The following is a 21768-nucleotide window of genomic DNA, read 5'->3' on the forward strand; positions in this document are numbered from 1 at the left end:
TACTCAGTATCCTACATACTGCTAAGAGGTGACCTGTATCTGGCATACAAGACATTCAACAACCCAATGCTGATATGAATCTACAGAACATCACCAAGTAAAATGGAATCAGAAATCGTCAGTTCCAAGAAAAGACATATCTTGCGGATGATACCACTGCTATGGAAAAACTCCCCACCCATGTAAACCAAATCTCATGCCTGTCCATATTCAACTGCAACTTGGATCTGTGGATGGGTAATAGATAGTTTACCACAGGACTGCATCCGGTAGTCCTAATGGACAGGGGGACACTCTTAAATGTATTATCTCATGCATGGGTTCCATCAAATTATCTATGGTATGATCCCAGTTATTTTCACTAGGGGTAATATATAATTATCAAGTATGGGATGGATGAGGCCAATCTAACACCAAGCAAGATAGGTTGATTCAAGTACCACAAGGCCAAATGGCTAGGTTTAAAATGGCCTGCAAGGGAAGGTAGCCTGGTACTTAGCTATGAATCTATGAACCTATGAACCCATAAAGTTATGAATTATTTACTTAAGAGATTAATTTACATACTTTATATTTTATCTATAATATACATCTTTATAATATTGACATATAATTCATTTATATCGCTTTATGCTTCCTGGAAATAATTGTTCCATATTCTTTTTGTCATTTTTCCTCTGAGAGTAAGTAAAGACAATGCTTTGTGACTTCTTCCTTAACTTATACAATCATTGTAATATAATTTCAAAACGTGACTTTAGCAAAGATTTCTCTAATTATCTCCTAAAATTGTCAACTGAAATATCCTCTTATTTTTCAAATAATCAGATAATACAGCATGCTCAGTTACCAAAGGGGGTTGCTAAACTTTAGAATTTGCCAAGTGATGCAAGTTACTTTTAACATTTTATTTCTTCATAGTCATGAAATGTCAACACAAAAATATGAGTGAAATTATTCAAAATGAGGAGTATAAGATGTTACTTCATTCCATTCAGTTTATTATTTGACCATTGTATACCTTCAAATAAATACCACTTAGCCATTTTGTGAAACAAGTAGAAATTAGTAGTTATTTAACCTACACTTCTGAACCAATTTATATTTAATTATTAAGAATACTCTTAGTATTGGGGATGATGAGAGCTGAAACAGTAGTTTTATTTATTTATGTATTACTGAATCAATTTATGAGCTGAAACACTAGTTTTATTTATTTATGTATTACTGAATCAATTTATTTATGATGTGTTGCATCTTTATCTTTTTATAAAGTTATTTAAATGTTATGACAACATGACTGCATTACAATTTCATCATTCACAAGGCATAAAACCAACTCTTGGAAAAATGCACTCTAGCAAGCACACTGTTAATGTATTAATTTGAATAATAGTCTCTAAACACTTTGTAAAGATAAAGCAATGTTGATCAGGACTTGGTATGAGCTGAGTATATTAGCAGAATTATCTCCTGTCTTACTATTGAAAGCTTGCAGCTAGCCAGTTAGTATTACCAGTGTATCCTAAGTAGCTATCTACTTGGAATCCAGGCTGTTCACTTGGTAGGTAAAAGCTATTACTAAAAATGTTCTTCCAAGTCACATTTCAGTGGGCCATGGCTCAGTGAACCTATAAGAAAGAGAAAGGTGCTCTCCATGGAATAAAGATTTTGAAAAAACAAAAATCAGCATATCAGTTGTTATGAAAAGCCCCTCACAACAACCATGCAATAGTTTTGCTGCCCACTGGACCCCACAGTTAAACAACTAAATCAGATATGTCTAAACTCAGTGGAAACATCAAATTTGCTACTGTTGTGGCATCACAGAAAACAAACTGGTAATAGTGAAACAGCCACTAAACAATCAAGTTCTTCATTATGCAAGGTTCCATCAAGACAACAGGTTTGTGGAATCAAACTCTATACTGAAATAATTACAGTTATGAGAGAGTAAAACAGACTTAAAAATGCCATTCAAAGTTCTGCATTAAATGTTTATATCAAAAATATATAATACTCTATTATCCAGTACCTGTACATGCCCCCATGACCCCTTCAAACACCACATTTTTGGGCAAACACATGAGGTAGAAGTAGCTTTTGGGTAAGTTTTTTTTTAAAATTCCAATAAATATATAGTGTTTGTGAAGTTTCTGTACATGAAGTTTATAATTAATCGTGGCTCCTGTAACTCACCTACTTATGTAGCACTGCTTGGCGTCAAATACATATAAGGTGGCTATTGGTCTGTTTACAGAATATTGGATGAATTGCTCAAATTACTGAAAGTTATGGATTCCATTAGGAAAACTGCATGCTTGGCATAAAAGGTCCTCATTTCTTTTCTCAAACCTTTATGATACGGGTGGTCATTTCTTCCATAATGAAATATTTTGTTGCTTGAAGCTAGTTAACAAGAGGTACCTAATGAAGATGTGGCCAAGGTATCTCCCATGACAGATGTGCTAGCCATAGGCCCTGGGCATATCAAAGATATGCAGAGAGACTGACTATAGGACACATGGAGGAGTACATGCATCAGTGATGACACTTTGAAAACAAAATAAAAAAATACTGAACACCTAGTGATAAGAAAAAGGAAACCAAATTGTCGCCTCTTCTTATCACTTAATCCTAACCCAAACGATCACTTCAGACCACCAAATTTGTCTGAATAATGATATTGTTTGGGAAAGGGTTTTTGTAAATTAATGTGCAGCATTAGGGTGAGGGACATGGGCAGGTTTAGGGTTAGTGAGTAAAGTGGACAAGGGTGGATTCTCATGGCAATTTGTTTCTCTCGTCCTGTAACACAATAACAAAGATCTCAGGTGATATTTTAGTTTATGGCTCACCTTTTTCATTGGCAAATTGTGTTACATCTTACCATCCCTGCTGTAAAATACACTGTGCTGATGTTACGACCCACTTACAGGGCTATGAGTAACTGCTACTGCTGCTGACCCCAACTGCACTGGTAAATACATTTAAGGTCTTTTGTTTTCAGAAAGTACACTGAATACAAGTCTAACTTTTCTAAAAGCTTTCCAAATACACATAACATATACACCTATCCAGTTAAGTTGCAGAAGAGATATCTTGAGTGGGGCATTTCTGCCAGCTCCCTATTGAATTCTTGGCACTCAAAATGCAGAGTGCTGACAAGCTGGGAAAAAGTAAAGACTGAAAACCTGGAGAACAGCAAATCACAGAAATCGCTCTTTAAAATTTTTTTTGCAGGGGGGCAAACCCACCCTGCACCCCAAGCCTCCTAAGTTTTATATACCAACTCTGAGATCATCAGATCTCAAAGAAAAGACAATATTCCTAGAAATGACATCTCAGACATTATACGTAAGACTATTTTTCGGCCATTCAGTCTCCTTATTTCTGGGCTTGCTCTAGCAGTTCCCGGCATTTCAAATAGTTACTATTTTGGCCACTATTGGACTTGCAGATGTATACTAGATTTTTTTCCAACCTTTATTTGTGTTGTCAAATAAAGCACAATAATAACACAATTTGAACTGCTTAGTTGCACAAATTGCAGAAACAAAATCAAAACACTGCTATTAAAATGAAAGAGTATCTCATAAAACAAGATAATCTGAACTTTACCTACATAGATTTCAAACCTTGTGCAATACCTAACATAATTCTTCTTCTTCTTTTGGCTTTTCCCGGTTAGGGATCGCCACAGCAGATCACCTGTCCACTCATGAATGGCAGTGGAGTTTTACGGTGTTGAGTTGCCAGTCTGGCATCCAACCTTCCACAGAAGGCACATACATACATACAACACCTAGGGACAATTTAGAGTGTCCAATCCACCTACCGCATGTCTTTGGGATGTGGGAGGAAACCGGAGCACCCGGAGGAAACCCATGCGACCACAGGGAGGACATGCAGACTCCGCACAGAAGGCACCCCAGCCGAGAATCAAACCAGAGAAGTGTAATACCTATCATAATATTTTCCAGATAAGCATTCGTGAAAAATAAAAGAAAGAAGTGTGGTGATACATAAGTAGATGACCAAGCTCTACAGCTTCGCTGCTATTTCTTGACCTTAGCTAATACTCATACAAGGTTTCATTGATATCTTTGCTGAGGCAAAATAAGAAACTGACCAGTATTCCTGGAATCCTGCACCCCAGTGAGTTTTCTGATTGTGGGACTCGTACTGAGTACACCATTATGTGAAACTATCTGGGCCTGTCTTCCATTGGCTGAAGATGATGACTGCTGCTGTTAATGCAACCACCCTGACCCATTTTACCTGACAGACTGATAATTTTAATTGATGAGCTTTCAGCCCTAGAAACCAGTGCCTGGGTGAGTCTAGAGGAAGAGTTCTAGATCTGAATGGACTGGGTCACTAAAGGTTGTGTAAATGAGCCAAACATTGCCACTCAGTAGCCTGTAAGATACCAAAAAAAAAAAAAATGGACAGAGGCTATGAGAGAGTCAGTGTAGCTTTTGTGATTTAGGCCCTTGAGTTTCTTTATGTGGTCACTCAATTTGTGCCAGGTGTTTGGTCAGGCATATACAGAAGGAAGTGTTATACTCAGTGATCAGCCTAACGAGTGCATGATACAGTGGATTAGTTCATCCAGTGGAATGATCACATTCCAGGACCCAGATGCCATACCCTTATAAATAAGATGTACAACTAAAACGGGCTTCCTTACAGCAGTGGATACACGCTGGTCGAATGACACCTCAGTGCCTACATGCATTCTCATGTCCCCTCATTACTGAGTCAGTTTTCAGAGTTGTGTTTTTATTGTGATAGCTGCATTGACTGTCATCCTTGTTGAAGGATAAAATTATACATTTTTTTGGCATTTAGTTTTAGGCCATGGCTTTGACACCAGTTATGTGTTTGTCAAACACCTTTCTGAAGGATCTTGGTATCGTCTGAAAAGTTGATGATGGCACCAGGTTTGCAGTCATCTACAAAGTCGGTCATTCATAAGCCCTTAACATCAGCTATGAACACCAAGAAACAGATGCCAAAGCTGAGTGGCCCAAGGACCAAACCATGGGATACCCCACTAGTGACAGTTTGTTTTCAAGGAAGAAGATCCAACCACCCTAACTTCCTGGGTTCAATTTGTGAGCCAGTTAGGCTTGAGAGAGGGATGGTGACAAACACTGTTGTGGGATCTAGATATGCAGTGCATACAGCAATGAGTTTTTCCCTTTATTGTAGAGCCTGTTTGCATTTGAGTTCCACCACAGAGGTTTATTTTTAAAATTGGCATTATATTTATTTCAGAGGGCCACAGCTTTTTAAATGTAGTCATTTACATGTGCATGGCATTGGTGGTGAAGGACTTCTCACTCATAGAGGAGTCATCAAGGTGAAAGGTTCATAGGTTCATAGGTTCACAGGTTGGTACTAGGCTATCAGCCCTAGGGCATATACAAGCCTAGCCATAACAATTCCCTGGCTATTTCTTCCCACAATATTTACTTCCCTGGACCCCTGTGTAGAAGGGTGACTGACGTGATCCCTGGGGTGAATGTTCTATGTCCCATCCAATCGTCAAGGTTCCTTTTGAAGACGGCCAAAGAGGTGCTCTGCTTGACATGTATGGGCAGTCTATTCCAGACTCTGGGGAGTCTTTGGGTCAGGAACCTATCCCTCCAGTATGTTTTGTTTATTGTGATGACAAGGTTTAGATCCCTGGAGCATGTGGCTCTGAGGGATTGGGATTTCTTTAAGTGTAGCATGTCCAACAGCTCTGGGTTTGACATGGCCTTGTATGTTAAGCAGAGATCGCCTATGAGTAAACGATATGCGACAGAGTATAGCTGGAGTTTTTTTTAGATGGTCAGCATAGGGCATCTGCTTTAGGCCTGTAATTCTTTTAGTGAGATATTTCTGTGGCTTTTCCAGTTGTTGCAGATGTCTTGAGAGGTACATACCAAATGAGGCACTGTATTCTATAATGGTTTTAATGAGGGATGAGTATAGTGGGACAATGACCTCCTTTTTTCTGGATGAAAAGCCCTTAGTGATGAGGTGTGCCACATATAAGGATTTCCTGACTGTTGTAGTGATGTGGTTATCAAAGGTGAGACCACTGTCCATCTGTGTCCCTAAGTCTCTTATCACACTTTCAGTGTTTAGTGTACTGCCACTTATGTGGTAATTCATGGGTACATGTTTTTCCCAAAGGGGATAACTATAGATTTCTTGGCATTGAGCTTGAGCCCATGGCTCTGGCACCAAGCATCTGTTTCTGTAAGGCCCTTTTGTAAAATATCCACATAATTTGGGGATTCAATAATGTCTCCCAGTTTACAGTCATCTGCGAAATTTGTTATCCAGAGTCCCTAATTATTGGCCTGCACGTCAGAGAAGTAGATGTGAAACAAAAGTGGTCCCAGGACTGAACCCTGAAGTACTCCCCTTGTCACTTGTCTGAAGCTAGATTTGGAGTCAGCTACTTTTACAGTGTGGGTTCTGTCAGTAAGCCAGTTGGCAACCCATCGAGTGACGTAGGGATTAATGCCCAGCTTAGTAAGTTTATCTATGATTCCAGAGTGGGGGATGGTGTCGAAGGCCTTGGCGAGGTCCAAATAAGCTGTGTGGACTGCCTTACCCTCATCCACAGCTCTGGAGAGTGATTTGAAGAAGTCAATCAGGTTCAGGAGACATGATCGGCCCTTCACAAACCCAAATTGGGTGAGGTCCAGTGTTTGAAGGTTGCCAATGTCTTTGTTTAAAAGTTCTGTAATAATATGTTCCATGGCCTTGCAGATCAGGCTCATCTGACTGATGGGGTGGTAGTTCCCAGGATCCAAGGTGGATCCCCCCTTGTGGAGTGAGATAACTGTAGCTGTGTGCCACTCAGTGAGCACAAAGCCTGAGGTAAGGCTATAATTAAACATGACACTTAGGTGAGGTGCCAGTTCATTTTGTAGTTCATGTAGTACACAGCCCGAGATGTCATCTGGTCCCATGGATGTTGTATTCTTAGCATTGGAGGGTGCGATTTTTACCTGTGTGGCTGTTATTACCAGAATTTGGCAATCTTTCAGTATTGAGATGGGCCCTTTAGGAGGGGTAGGGGGGGTGAATTTGGCACTGAATTGATGTGCCAGGATATTGGCAATATCCTTGGGATCAGTATATTTAATGCCATTCTGTTGTAGCTTAGAGCAGCTCTGAGCATTGCCATTTAGATTCTTGACAGCTGTAGAATGCTTTGTGGTTGTCTTTGGAATCTTTGGCAATTTTATTTTCGTAACTAGCTTTGGAGAATTTTATAAGGGATCTCAGCTTCTTACTGAGGCTGGTAAGGGAGTTTTTTGCACCCTGGGATTTTCCTCTTTGTAGGATGCTTCTAGCGTCACGCTTATGGTGAATATGACTAATTTATGATCCAGTTTTATTAGGGAGGATGTTACAACTTGTAGGAAGTACAGCTTTGCCATACTGGTGACAAACAAGTCCAAGATTTTGTCTCTTGTATTATCATATTATGGGTGCAGACTACCCAGTCCAGCAAATTTGTATTTATGATGTCCAGAAATCACTATATATACGTTCGGGGATATACAAGTTTCCCATTTGATGGAGAAGGAGTTGAAGTCCCTGAGGAGAATGGTATTTAGCTGAATTCTTGGGACTTCCAGACTAGTCAGATAGGAGTTATGGGTTGGGGGGGGGGGGGCATGGGGGATCCTATTGTTAACTATCATATGATATGAAGTTTTGTTAATGGTATGTTGGACATGGAGGAATTCCATGTTAATAATCCTGCTTAATGAGTCTGGAGATGAAATTCTGTTGTACAAATATAGAGACTCACTGTCTTTAGTGCCTTCATGTAGTGAGATGGGTCTGAATGCATGGTTCATAGGTAGTTTCCTGGCTATCAGACAGAGTGACATTTTAAGCCTAGTCAATGTCACCCTGAATTTATCAAAGTATTGCTGGCATGTCAATACCCCAAGGAATTTTGTGGTCATGATATAGGCGTGTATACATCAAGCATCTACTAGGAACATAGGTTTCAAACAAGTGGTAGGCACGGAACCCTTGCAATGATGGGGTGCTTTCAATATTCTTGAATCAGGTCTTCATGATGATGGATATACCAATGCATTCTATGGTCAGGAGTACCTGTAGGGAGTGAGGGAGTGTAGTGTTTTGTTAAGGCTGCTAGCATTAAGCAGTGCAATAATATTCATGTTATTTGAATTTTGGTTTGTTTCATTATGCTGGAAGTTTCTGAAGATTGTCTAAAAATGGCATTATGGGGTCAAATAAGGTTTTCACTAACCTACTGGTTGGGAGGGTGGCCTAATGGTTAAGGTGTTTGCTTTACCAAACATAAGGTGCAGGGTTTGAGTCTCACAAGGGATAATTGGCTAGGCTTAAAATGGCTCGCAAGGGCAGTTAGCTTAGTACTAATCTATGAACCTATGAAAGCCTTGGGGGAAAGGTACAGGTCACCTCAGCTAAAGCAGTTTGGACTGACTACCATATCCTCCCAGTTAGATATATATTATACTCCCGTTGAATCACAACAGAAGTTAAGTCATTTGTTGAAGCCAGTCATCTTTTGTTTATATTGTAGGATCATTCTAGGTGAAGGTAAAATGCTGCTTGAGCCTTGGTTCATTATCTGCCCTCAGGCATATATTCTAAGAGCTCCATCATTTCTCTCTTCCTATAATCCGGGAAGGTAGTTCTCAGGTCCATTTCTCCTTTTTCCTCTTCTTCCTGACATGCTACAACCTTGACTTGCTCTCTTTTGTTTTCTCTCCTGTCAACTTCCAGGTCTTCAGCTTAGTCTCTGTTGACCTTAGAGCCTTCTCTGACCATTGCTTGCATCTGATTGTGGCAACCAGTGGTTTATACTGTGGAATGACTGTTTCACTGGGAATGATTTTGCAATCTCTAATTCTATGCCAACACCCTTTCCTTACTAGGAGGAAGTGTACCTGAGTTACATGTTGGCCAATCTTGTATGTGATCTTGTGACTATCTCCTTTGCTAAACCATATGTTGAGTACCATATATATGTTTGTGCATGTATGTGTGTGTATATACATATATCTATATATAAATATATAGATATATCTATGTTTGTGCATATATATATATATATATATATATATATATATATATATATATATATATATATACACACACACACACACACACACACACACACACACACACATATATATATATATATATATATATATATATATATATATACACACACACACACACACACACACACACACACACACACATATATATATATATATATATATATATATATATATATATATATATATATATATATATCAAAATGTGTATATGTGTGTTATATAACACTGGACCCAGGAAAAGATGAGTGATGAAGTTGTTTATCCAATATTAATGCCTCCTTGTGTCGTTATAAATTTACCATCACTGGCATATCATTATTTCTACAACTCCTATTGCTACTTCACAGATAATGGTTAATGCAAAAATTCTGTGCCTAATCATCCAAGCATATAAACTGTATCCTCAGAATGTTATTTGAAATATGTAATAATCTTTTGCCTAAATATTTGCAAACCTGGTAACCAGAACGACTGCGTCTAGGACTCTATTTCATCCTAAGAATCTTTTCCCTTGAAGATCATTGTCCTGGCAGCTGTTGCAGTCCAGCAACTTGTCAGTGTGAATGATCTCATCAAGTGTCCCTTTGTATTTACTTTTATTCCTACAGAACATTTTTCTAGTTTTTATCAAATTTCCTTACACACTGAGTACTTATGCACTGTTTTATTTTTTTTTGCATCTTACTGAGAGGTTGCAAAATTTACCTCCTGAGAGTTAAACCATGATGGATATGGTTCTGCAGTATTTTTGTACTAAACACTTGCCACCCTCCACATATACCACTGATGATGTAAGATTGTTGGAGGTCAGCGGGAGGTTTACTCACCTTCTGCCTCAAAAGTGTATGTGTTGCAAGGTACAGAGTTGATGAATGTTTTGTTCTGAAGTTGTTATTTATTCTGTTTTATAAGATATTTTACACTCTCATTCTTTCCATGAGTTCTTTTAATTCTTTTTTTCTGCAAAACTCTTATGAAGAGAGCTTCAGTTTACACTTTAGTTACATTATAGGTTCATAGATTCATAGGTAGGTACTAGGCTATCTGCCCGAGGGCATTTATAAGCCTAGCCAGAGTGTGTCGGCTTTCGCTGACCCATTGATTAATTAACTGATCCTCTGTCAAGCAGAGCCAATGAAGTGATCCCAGGGATGTATTTTCTGTTACCCATCCACTCGTCAAGGTTTCTCTTGAAGAGCATTAGTGAGGGGCTCTGCCTGATGTAATTTGGAATTTTGTTCCAAATCATGGGGAGTCTCTGTGACAAGAATCTATCCCTCCAGCATGTTCTATTTATTGTTGTGGCGAGGTTTAGCTCACTAGAGTGCATGGCTCGCAGTGACTTGGATTTCTTTAGGTGGAGCATGTCCATCAATTCTGAGTTGGACATGGCTTTGTAAGTCAGGCAGAGATCACCTCTGAGTAAGGGATATGCCACTGAGTACAGCCAGAGTTTTTTCAGTCGGGCTGCATAGGACATATGTTTGAGACCAGTAATCCTCTTGGTGAGGTACTTTTGTAGTCTTTCCAGCTGTTGGAAGTGTCTTGTCAGGTACATCCCAAATGGGGCATTGTACTCTATGATGGGTCTAATGAGTGACAAGTAGATGGTCCCTATAACCTCTTTTTTTTCTAGATGTGAACCCTTTAGTAATTAGATGGACCACATAGAAGGATTTCCTAACAACTTTGGCAATATGATTGTCAAAGGAGAGATTACTATCTACCTGGGTCCCCAGATCTCTTATTACCTCTTCTGTATTAAGAGGGCTGCCACCTATGTGGTAATTCATGGGTGTTTTGTTTTTCCCAAATGGGATGACTATGCATTTTTTGGCATTTAGCTTGAGGCCATGACTTTGACACCAGGTGTCCGTCTCAGTAAGGCCCTTTTGGAGGATGTCCATGTCAGCAGGAGAGTCAGTTATGGCTCCCAGTTTGCAGTCACCTGTGAATTTGGTTAGCTATAGTCCTCCTGTGTTTGCCTGTACTTCTGAGAAGTATATGTTGAACAGTAGGGGTCTGATGACCGAGCCTTGCGGGACACCACTTGTGACTGGTTTAGAGTTGGACCTGGAGCCTGCTATTCTTACCGTGTGAGTTCTGTCTGTAAGCCAGTTGGCAACCCATCTCGTGACATAGGGGTTTATGTTCTGACTGGTGAGGTTTTCTGTAATGGCTGAGTGGGGAATGGTATCAAAAGCCTTGGCAAGGTCAAGGTAGGCTGTGTGAACCACCTTTCCCTCATCTATGGCCTTGGTGACTGTCTTGAAGAAGTCAACCAGGTTTAGTACGCATGATCTGCCCTTAACATAGCCGAACTGGGTCGGGTCAAGTGTTTGGAGGTTCCCAATGTCTTTGTTAATGAGTTCCATGATGATGCGCTCCATAGCCTTGCAGACCAAGCTAGTCAGGCTTATGGGGCGATAGTTACCAGGTTCAGTTATGGCCCCTCCTTTGTGGAGAGGAATAACCGTTGCTGTGTGCCATTCTATGGGCATGTAGCCTGTGGAGAGGCTGAGATTGAATAGCGTGTTTAGGTGGGGGGTTAATTTGTTCTGTAGTTCGTGCAAGATGCAGCCTGGGACACCATCTGGCCCCACTGATGCTGTGTTTTTGGCTTTTGAAAGGGCTGTTTTCACGTGTGCGTCTGTGATTTTTTGGGACACTACACTTTTCCGATATTGTTGTGGGCCCTTTTGGAGGTGGGGGGGGTGAAGTTTGCACTGAATCTATCTGCCAGGATGTTGGCAATATCAGTAGGTTCAGTATATTTTGTGTTATTTTGCACTAGTTCAGTGCATATCTGTGAGTTGCCACTTAGATTCTTAACATAGCTAAAGAAGGCTTTGTGGTTATCTTTTAAATCCTTGGCTATTTTTCTTTCGAAGTTAGCCTTGGATGATTTCATGAGGGACCTCAGTTTCTTACTGATACTGATCAGGGATGTCTTTCCTTCTTGGGATTTGCTTGTTTTCTGAACTTGTTTCCTCCTTCTATTATATAGCCTGTTTATGGCAGGGGTCCACCAAACTGGTTTCCTTCTCTTAGAGGAGTGAGTCTTGTTTTTGCTAGAGATGGCACAATCCATGCTTCCTTGTAGGTGCTCATAGAATGCATTTGTAAAGGTTTCTGCATCTTGGGCAGCATTATCCTTTAGCATGGGGGCTGTGAAACTTACCACTTCTGTCTTAAGTAAGGTGAAGTTTGCTTTAGAAAAGTTTTTTACTGTGGTTTCCTTAGTTGGGGGTGGTGGTGGGGTGTGGACATCCAGAGTGATTAGTTTATAGTCTGATCTAACCAGTGACGAGTTGACCTCCGATGTGGAACACCTGTCGCCCATGTTGGTGATGACCAGGTCCAATATGTTTTCACCTCTGGTAGGGGAGTTTACCAGCTGATCCAGGGTGTTTGAGTTGATGAATTGCAGGAAGCGCTGGGCCTGGGAATTTGTACTCAAGTAGTTTTCCCAGTGAATGGTAGGGTAATTGAAATTGCCCAATATCAGGGTGTTTGGTAGGACCTTCATGTTTTCCAGTGTCTCCAGAAAGGTGGAGTGGTGGTCTTGGGTCATGGAGGGTGATCTGTAGTAGGCCACAATTTGCATTGCAGATTTGCCTGATGTTAGTTGCACATGGATGATCTCAGAGGTATCATACTGCGCCACTAAACTGGAGGTGTAGGTATCCTTGATTAATATGGATACACCCCTTCCTTTTGTGTTTCGGTCCGCATTCTGTGGCCGAAACATGTGGTATGAGTTGTAGCCCAGTAGTGCTGGGGTGCTCTCTGGAGACTTGAACCAGGTTTCAGTTACTGCACAGATGTCAACATTCTCCATACTGAGGAGTGCTTCGAGCATGTGCATTTTGAGATTTAAACTCCTGGCATTGAGTAGCATAACCCTCAGTTTTTTGTTAATTGTGCTGTTTACAGAGGTGGGTTTGACTTTTGAGCCTTGCCTAAAAAAGGCACTATGGGGGCAGCAAAAGCCTTGGCCAGTATTCAAAAGCCTAGGGGTGACAGGTGCAAGCCATCATTTGCAAAGCAATGTGGCTTGTCGAGCATGTCGCCCCAGGCTGACAGACACTGGATCCTCTTTGAATGACACCAGAAGCTTAGCCAATTGTTGAAATTAATAATTTTTTCTTCATACTGAAGTATCATTCTTGGTGAGGGCAGGATGTAACTCAGGGTCATGGTCATACCAGCCAGGGCTGCATGATCAGAGAGCTCTTCCATGTCTGGTTTCATGTAGTCCAGGGAGGTATGTCTCAGGTCATTCACACCAACATGAGCAATGACAGAGTCATATTTGTACTTGTTCTGGAGTGACCTGAGTGCTTGTGTTATGTGGCGGATTCTGGCTCCCGACAGGCAGGAAACAGTAACCTTCTGCTTGTCCAGCCTAGTGAGTGGGACGTCAGTGTGCCTGACTATAGAGTCACCTATTACTAGTGTCTTAGGTATGTTATTTCGCCTTAAGGGCTGTGATTGTGCAGCACACTGATTTTGTGTTTTATGTGTTGTCTGGTTTGTGATAGGAAGTGCAGGTTGTTTGGGTGTCTGCTTTGGAGGTCTCTGATGCTTTTGCAGGTTTTTATTTAGAGCCTCCAAGTATGATTTTGTGTATTTATGTGTATTTTTTGACAGTGCTGGTTTAGTAGGTCTGTGTGCGGCTGGAGTTGTGGTGCAAGTGTTAACCTTCTCCTCTTCACTGTCTGTTCCAGTCTTGGGTGGAGACAGCTTAGCTTCCAGTTTGGCTGTATAATTGTATCTCTCGCATATGTTAGTGTTTTGTGTTAGTTAATTAATATGGCATTCTGAAGAAAGGACATCGACCTTGCTTTGCTTAATGCCAGAAATGTTCTCACACTCCTGGCCCACTTCTTTTCTGCCTTCTACACATTGTCATTCTTTGTACCCCCAGCACTGACTTCTTCCTTTCTGACCACGTCTTTCACTTTTCCATGTAGTCTCCCGCCCTCTTCTTCATATAGTTGTATACCTCCCTCTGCTTTACTTTTTCCTTCTAGCGCATGTTGTTTTCTTAAGATGCAAACTACAGATGCTAAAACTGGACTTGGACTGGAATTAGTAAATGCTCATTCTTATTTTTCTATTTTATTGTCCTAACAATTGTAACCTTGATTACTTTATTTTACTGGTATCATATGTAAGGAGATTTTCTTCCTGGGCTTTCACTGAAAAGCAGTTTCCACCCAATCAGACTTTCCTGATAAACAAAGGCAAATACAGAAATAAGTACTTATTAAAGTCTGAAGTTGGGATGGTCATTTCATTAATGGTCCAGTTGCTGAATAAAATGGCTTACTGTGAATGGCACTGGCGGCATCACCTGCCCCATCAGTCATGCTAGATTATGGAGCTGGATCAGACAACAGATACCAGATATCATACCCATTCAGGACACATACTCAGGTAACAGAATGGGGTTACCAACCTGAAGCTTTCTCTGCTCATATTTCTGGTAAGTGTAAAGGGGTGGCCATTTTTGTTGAAAAGGGAAAGTCTACTCTTCGTATTATAGACACCTTTTATCAAAATAGAGGAAAGGTTGCAGGAATGGTGTTTCAGTATGCCCACAATATTATTACACTTGTGCATGTTTATCTACATCCAGATATGGGTATTAAAACTGTTAGACCCCTATTTCATTATGTGCAAGATAGAGTTAAAGGTACCTTAATTCTTTTAGGAGACTTCAGCTGTATCACCTACCCAACAGATTCATCTGCAAATAACCCTTCTCATTTCTCTGCCTCTGGAAAATTTTTAACTGCATGGACAATTGAGTTTTCTTTAGTTGACTTGGGTTTTTTTTCACCTATCACAGGCTTCTGCATTTGTGCACTATTCACTGTGGTTCTGAGCATTCAGTCATATTGATACGATCTACCTTGATTGACTGTTTTTTAATTTAAGTCCATCCCAGAGCACAGCTCCCTTCCCTTGTTCTGACCATAAAGCTTTAATATGTCCGTTGACTAACCCAAGTTCTGCTGCCCCTTGGTCTTAGAGGCTACCCCAATTTTTTACAAGGAGACCTGAATTTCCTAAGCTATTTAAAGAAATGGCCCAAGAATATTTACAGATTCATGCAGAATAGGTTTATCCTCCGCATATCCTATGGGATACTTTTAAATTTTTTACACATGCATGTTTAAAGTCTTGGGCAAATGGTGTATGAAGTGCATGACCCAAAGAACGTGTGTCTCTCTCCGTTTCTCTGTCTTCTCCCCGTTGTGTTCCTTCCTGCAACTATTCTCACTTGCGTCTTCTAATATCCTCATTCCTGTCTATAGTAATATCCTGCTATAGCTGTAAACCTAATCCATCTCAGAAATTATGGGTAAATCTTATCCACAAAGCTCTGCTAAAAAGAATTCGATTTGTCTATCCATGTTTTGATATTGTAAACTGTTCTTGGACTAAATGCTGTAGCACATTCTTCATCTGCAAATATGTGTAGATATTTGTTTTTTTTAGCATAGCACTGTATCTGTTTACATGTTTTGTTCATTTCTTATGTGATCCTATTCACCCAAGCCTGCAAATGATCCACTGAGATCAGTAAACTATATGGGTAAACAAATAAACAAATAGACAAATAAACTGTTTTCAAGATTTATATAAGCACTTACGGTCCCAATATCTCAACTAAGTCAAATTCCATAAAGCAGGATCTCCTAGCTGTTAGACATAAAATACAAAAATACATAACTATAAAAACTGCAATTTCCCTGGATAGATTACATCTCCAGTATTGTGAATTTAGACCTCAAGTCTAATATGGCTGGGAAGTGCTATGCAGACATCCCCTTTGGTGATTGGGAAAACGTCAAGTGACGGGAGGATATCATTTTCTGAAGACATATTAGAGCAATTTACAAATTATTATAGGTGTGTCGATGCTCGGGAGGCTTCAGGTATGTTTTTAGATGAATATCCAGGTGCATAGGCAATGCTTTGTCCAATCTATCAGTATTTACAGAAGGTATGAGACTTGCTTTAAATAGCCATATAACTAAGGATAAATACTTTGTGCAATCTAATAGTTTAAACAAATAAAGCTTTATGGGGTTAATGGCCTTCCTGTGGAAGTATACCAGCTGCTCCTGCCCACAGCCTTTGGTGTATTCTGGCAAGCGAGTACGTCAGTATCTATGCACAGCCTTGTCCTTCCATCTTGGAAACAATCCTTTGTGGTGCCATGTTTAAAACCAGGTAAATACCTGGCTGTTCCAATTACCACGCTATATCACTTCAGAAAGTCAACTATAAGGTTTATATGTCAATGTGGATGACAAATTTGGGTCCTATAATGTCTAATCTTATACGTCCTGATCAAGTGAGTTTTGTGAAGGAAAGGGCTGCTTGGCAAAATGTTTTCCAAGTAGTGCAATGTCTTAAAAGAAAAGAGTGTATGGGTATCCCTTGGGTTCTTTTAGCTTTTGATGCAGAAGATACAGTGGTCCTATCTGTTTAAATCTCTACAGTTTTTTTTTTAATTCCCATTGGGTCTCATAGAAGAATTAAGGGGCATATATAGAGGATCATTTGCTGCAGTTTGGATAGGCCCCTTTATATCTCATCCATTTTCAGTCTAAAGAGGAGAGTGGCAATGTTGACCACTTACACCTTTACTACTTATTTTGGTCATCAAGCCTTTGGCATCAGTTCTTAGATTACTCTTAGAGGTCAATGGTGGTCATTCACCTTTGTTTGCTGATGTACTGTTCATTCACTTGGAAGCCCTAGGGAATGTTCTTCAATGATTTTGGGAATTCCTTCAAAACTGGCAGTTTTTGTCAAGGCATAAAGTAAACCCTTATAATACAGTTTTTGTGATTAGCAGTGTATTTGCTCTTAACATTTTGAATATATTTCATAATTTTATGTTCAACCCTCATTATTTTAAGTACTTAGAAGTCTTATTTAGCCCCAACCTGGACAAAACTTGGGAACCAAACTATCACTTTATCAAGAAAAGACTAACTGATAATCTGCATGAATGGCATTCATGGGCCTTACCCTTTGAACTAAAAATATTGCATATAAAAATTATACTCTGTACTTAAGTACTTTATATCATGTATCTGTTCAGAATCTCAACCTCATACCTGAACTAAATGGGAGCGACAAATCATTGCTTTTCTTTGGTCACCAAGCCCTGTATCAGTCCATCAAGCTATTCACAATGCTTCTGAGCTACAAGGTGACCTCAAACTTCTAAGTCTAGTTTTATCTTATAAGTCTTACATCATTTGTCTGATACGGCAAACAAGGACTGGGACTGAAACGGATACATCGGCTGGCTTCTTTTACGGTGGTTTATCATATGGAACTACCTAAGAACTTTGCAATTTTTGCCTGAACGCTTGTGACATTGAGTTTAAGCTATTTCATATGTTTGCGACCTAGCGGATGTATTTCTTGTCTTAACATTGTATGTTTTGGAATGTTTTTGTATGGCACCTTGTTCTTACTGAATAGGGCAACTTAATAATTGTTTCTTAGTGCTGCTATATATGCTTATGGTATTGGCCTTATTTGGCATTTATGATTGATGTTAACATCTAATAACACTATCGGGTTAATAGGTAGAGGAATAGAATTAGGAATATACTGGGTGACAATATTTTTGTTGGACTCTTTAAAAGAACCCTTCAGTTTGGGGATATTCCTGAGTACAAGTGGATATATGGCCATGTGGCCACTCTATTGTGTAATTAGTACAATTCGATTAGTAGGCCCATTGACATATCAAATTTGATAGTCCATTTAAAGTCCGTATTGTTTTACAGGCCGCATTGTTTTGGATTTTTCTATATGCCCCTTTGGATGAATTGATGTCTTATATATAAGATATCTATTTTTTGATGAGATATATTGGTGCTAAGTCATTTTCAGACTATATTTATTGCCTAACTTTAGTTTTAATTTTTAAGCTGGGGAGTTGTGTGTTTTTTTACCATCAAGTGGTACAGACCTTTGTCCTAATAATAAACTGTAGCCATACATTTTGGACTCAGCACTATGTTTAATTATATATAGGGTCTGATATTGTCCGGATATTAACATTGGATCACTTGAAATTCTGAACCTGCAGGTTTAATATAAGGACATAACACTGTTCATTTAGTAATAATAGCAGGGACTGTTATTGTCCATTTGGTAACAAGCATTGAGTGGAATTTGAATTGTGTTCCCGTTTGGCTCTGGGATTTTGAAGTGACAAAGGAGTGTATTTTTTTAACCGAATGGGTTGACTTGACTATGCACAGAAATTACGTAGGTTTTGAATTTTTATTTATATGTTAGTGTACCACATGATTGATATTTCCAACCTGTTACGGGGGCTTGCCTCGGACAGAGATGATTTGGCCATCTTTGGTTTAGACAATTCCAATGGGCAAATGAATAGCACCAATATAGTAACCAATGATGAAGGATCTGAAAAAAATTTTTGGGAACTTACAAGGCATATGCGACAGCTCAGAAACAATATCTGGCATTATAGGTTGTTTTGGGCTTATTTTATTAAAGAAATAACACCCAGGGGTTTGCATGTACGCTTACAACCACTGGTTAGTAATCCTGATGAGATCCTTCTAAAAACATGGGGCGAAGCTCAACAATAAGCCTCTCTCAGGTTTGTTGAAATTTTGGCCGAACATCATAACAGAACTATTGACAGTGAAATAGAGATCATAACTGCTTTATGTGATGATGTTAAAAAATATGAGCAATCACCCATTTAAAAGTCCTGCTTGAAGAAACTTAATCATGAACTGACTATTCTTAAGAGCAGCTTAGGGATAGGAAAAAGAGGAAATTCCTGAGGGATCAATCTGACTATGATAGGGGGGGACCCCTTTAATATGGGTAAAGATAAGCATGTTCATTTTGTTCAATCTAAGAAAAATCCACCCAAGAAAAAGCGGCCAACATCCATCTTAAAAAAGGGATCTATGTCCAGTATAGATACCTCAGGTGAGGAATCCTCTGGCTTGGAGGGGGAAATTGTGGGTACCACTGGTTCCCGGCACAGAAAAAGAGGAACTCCAATGGCCCTTTGGGTTTAGACTGGGGGGGGGGGGCAGGAACCATTGGAGCAGTAACCAACATGGAGGGACTAATACAAATGTTTGCCAAGAAATAAATGTTTTTAACATTTCATCTTATAACCTCTCTCCTGCCAAAATTGGTATTCTAAATAAAGGGTTATCTTTTATACCAGGATTCTTTGTCCCTGAAGATGCTTTTGTTAATGATGTTTTAACATTTTGCAGAAACCTTAATCTTAAAATATCTTTTCAGGACAGAGATATGTCGGATGATTTCAGATATCACAAATCTGGGTTTATGCCACCTATGAACCACAATGTACTTATGTTTCAGAATATGATTTTTAAAGATCTACATTGTCTCTCTAGTGAGTTCACACCCAAGTCAAACAATATTTCTAAGATTAAAACAGATTGTATTTCAAAACTAGCTAACAATCATGACCTGGTTATCCTAGGGGCTGATAAAGGTTGGGCTGTGGTGGTCCAGGATTGCACATGGTATGATGAAGAGGCCACGAGAGAACTTTTGGATGCCTGCTATTATACATACATGCACATACATTATATACATACATGCACATTGATCCCACCTTGGATTTCAAAAAACAGATTGATGAGTTTCTTGAGTCAGTCATGGAGGAAGGCATCATTACTAAAACTACCAAACAACACTTAACTATTTCTGATCCCAGTCGACAATACATTTACTTTCTGCCTAAAATCTATAAAGATCCTATCAATCTACCAGGAAGACCCATTGCTTCTGGGAGGGGGTCATTGATGGAACCCCTAACACATTTCCTTACAAAATACCTTAAACCATTATTGAAATGGGTACTGGCTAGAATCAGGGATACCACCGAGTTTCTTCAAGTGATTTCAGAAACACAACTTGAGCCTGATTGGTTATTATGTACATTGGATGTGACAGCCCTCTATACCAACATCCCTCATTGGGCTGGTATAGATGCCCTTAAATGTTGGCTATACAAATCTGGGCTTTACCCCCCTGGTTTCAATACATTCTTGCTGGTTCTTGTGGAACATGTATTAACTAAGAACATTATTTTTTATCAAAATTGATGTTTCCTACAAGTTCAAGGTACTGCTATGGAGGCATCATTTGCACCAATATATGCAGATTTGTTTATTGTATATATAGAAGAACAGTTTATTTATGATGACTCCCATAATCTTTTTATGGGTGAGATGGATATCTGGAGAAGATATCTGGATGATTGTTGGTTGGTCTGGAGATCAGACGTTGAATAGCTCAAAGAATTTGTGAGTTATTTGAATGAGAACAGATGGGGAATACACTTTATGTTGAGCCATCATAGGGACAAAATTACTCCTGATAACACTTTAATTACTGAAGGTACTCGAATATAACTCTTTGCTCCAGGCCACCAGCTATCATCCACCCCATATTTGTAGGAACATTCCCAAATCACAGTTTATGAGGGTCAAACGGATTTGTTCTGAGCCAGCGAAGCAAAAATACTATAGTGATGACTTGAGATCCAGATTTAAGGACAGAGAGTATAAAATGGGGGATGTCTTACAAGCACAGAATAAGGTTGATAATATCACACGGAACAGTCTTCTCCTCTTGTTGTTGTTTGTCTTTCGGCTTTTCCCGGTTAGTGGTCACCATAGCGGAACTCCGGTCCACTAATGATTGGCAGTTTTTTTTTTTTTTTTTTTTATGGTGTCGAGTTGCTAGCCCGATACCCAACCTTCAACAAAGGCACGCCCATTCAACGCATGTCTTTCAAATGCCCACTCGACCACGGGAGAACATGCAGACTCCACACAGACAGTCTTCTCCTCTATAAACACAAAAACGAGGACAGTAAGTCCCCCCCCCAGGTTTGTGGTCACTTATGGTAGAAACACAGGCACTCTGATGGAATATGTGCAACATCATTGGAATATATTGTTGGCTGATGCCTCTCTAGGTGCAATATTAGGTGATAGATGCCATTTCTCTTTCAGGAAAGGGAGGAATTTGGATCCATCCTTAGCCACTATAAAAAAGGACAACTCAGGGAAACTCCACAAGTACAGACCACCCTTTCAGGTGGATCTTTAATAGGTTGTCACCCTTGTGGACATTGTGTTCATTGTCCAAAAATTCTCAAAACTAGGACTTTCAGTAGTAAAAATACATCCCATGTTTTTGATAACCTTTCTTTACCAATTGTAATACTGACTGGGCCATTAATTTAGTTAGTTGTCAATGTTCTGCTTTTTACATAGGACAGACCTCTAGACCACTAAGAATTAGGATGTCAGAACACCTTAGTGAAGTTAAAAATCTCAAAACTACGAATGCCTTATACAAACATACTCTAACACATGTTAAAGCATCTTTCAGTTTTACAGTAATTGACAAAATTAGTGGACCAAGGAACAATAAAACTGGTTGGCATGATATACTAAATAAAAAAGAAAAGAAGTGGGTAATTAAGTTAGGGGCTCTATTCACACCTGGTTTAAATGAACAATTTTGAATGGTCACATGTCTT

At 39.5% G+C, this 21768-nt stretch overlaps 1 protein-coding gene across 1 annotated transcript in view; it reads right to left on the reverse strand.

Moving 5' to 3' along the window:
• The window catches only part of LOC122815905 (V-type proton ATPase subunit S1-like), a gene marked incomplete at its 5' end in the record, with an annotated part of 315745 nt that overhangs the window by 67908 nt on the left and 226069 nt on the right, over nucleotides 1-21768 (reverse strand). The window lies entirely within an intron of this gene.

This window comes from Protopterus annectens, chromosome 11.part0, assembly GCF_019279795.1.
Source record: "Protopterus annectens isolate FY-2018-M chromosome 11.part0, PAN1.0, whole genome shotgun sequence".
Classification (NCBI taxonomy): domain Eukaryota; kingdom Metazoa; phylum Chordata; order Ceratodontiformes; family Protopteridae; genus Protopterus; species Protopterus annectens.